The sequence below is a fragment of the Cebus imitator genome, unplaced genomic scaffold, assembly GCF_001604975.1.
Source record: "Cebus imitator isolate Cc_AM_T3 unplaced genomic scaffold, Cebus_imitator-1.0 Scaffold248, whole genome shotgun sequence".
Taxonomy (NCBI): domain Eukaryota; kingdom Metazoa; phylum Chordata; class Mammalia; order Primates; family Cebidae; genus Cebus; species Cebus imitator.
In genome coordinates this window covers 2144970-2146657 of record NW_016107563.1, presented here as the reverse complement: position 1 = coordinate 2146657, position 1688 = coordinate 2144970, and positions in this window count along the sequence as shown.

The following is a 1688-nucleotide window of genomic DNA, read 5'->3' as shown; positions in this document are numbered from 1 at the left end:
TTTTTTTTTTTTTTTTTTTTTCTGAGTGTGTGTCCTCTTCAATTGTTTGCATCAATGTTTTACAGTTTTCATTGTAGAGCTTTTTCCCCTCTTTGGTTAACTGAATTCCTAAGTATTTAATTTTATTTTATTTGTAGCTATTGTCAATAGGATTACTTTCCTGATTTCTTTTTCAGATTGTTCACTGTTGGCATGTAGACATGCTACTGATTTTTGTACGTTGATTTTGTATTCCTGCAACTTCACTGAATTTATCAGTTCTAATAGTTTTTTTTTGGTGGAGTCTTTTGTTTATTTTAAGTATAAGATCATATTATCTGTCTGATAGAGGACTTTTGGCCCCCTTCCCCAGCCATGTGGAAAGGGCCTAATTCCCGATAAAGAAGGCCCTTCCTCCCCCACAGGGAGGGTCCCTTATCTCACTCTATCCTGGCCGGACCCAAGACCAGCAACCTTCCCGCCCAGCGGCCCACTGAACCAATTACCATCCGCCCCACCAGCTCTACTGTAACCTCCCGTCCCACAAGCTCCCGCCCGGCAGGCTTCCTGCCCAGCAATCAACCTAGCCAATTACTACCTGCCAGGTCAGCTCTCCTACCGCCCCAGGCCCTCTGTCCCTATAAAGTCAAGCGAACAAAGAAAGCGGGCGCGATTCATCCCCGTCCGCCTGAGTCGCCTGGAGATCCCAATAAAGTCGGTACCGGCCACCACGCGTCCTGCCTCATGTCTACTGGGGGCCTGCCTCCGTGGGTTGGGGTCCCACAACCAGGGGTCGCACATTATCTGCAAACAGTAATAATTTGACTTTTTCCTTTCCAATTTAGATGCCCTTTATTTCTTTCCCTTTTCTGATTGCTTTAGCTAGGACTTCCTCGTAGCTATGCTTTGAACTTTAAACTTTACCTAGTGGATGGACAACTGAGAGCCATTGAAGTTTTTAAGAGTGTAGTTAGCATGATAATTTTCACTTTCTAGAGATAATTTATTACTACACTCTGAGAATGGGTCATAGAAGTAATGTAAATTAGATGAGTTTTGAGACAACTATCATTTCATTGTAAGAAAATAGTGCTCTGAGTTAAGATGGTAGATAAAAGTACAGGTGAAGAAAGAGGAGATAAAGTGCTGCTAGCATTTTGACTTGGACGATTGAGCGAGTTAAAATCCTAGTTACCGGGTTTAGGAAAACACAAAGACAAGAGATTCAGGAGAATGGAGAATTTTGGTACATTGCGCTTAAACTGTCATTGGGATATAGAACCAGGGGTGTCTCAGAGGCAGCAAGATGTATTGCCCAGAGGCTGAAGAAAGATCTAGACAAATATGTAGAATTTGGAATCTGAGAATAGAGATGATTACCTAGTTGGAGCTTTTTGACTGTGCACTTCCGCTAGCAGTTCTATGTCCATGATGCTTTGTGGTACATATCCTACCTGAATCACCACAACCTGAATCACCATCTTTTATTAACTCTACCTCCTTAGTCAGAATATTTAATTTGGCTGGGCCTTGATTATCTGTAACAAAGCAGTTATCATACACTAGGAGGAAGATATATTTTGAGAGTTCTTAAGATTTGTCCACATTTTTTGTTTCAACTATCTAATAAGCTGTCTGGTGTTTTCCTAATTACAAAGGTTTTCTTTTTTTCTTTTTTTTTTAAGTTTGAATTATTGGCATATTTAAGA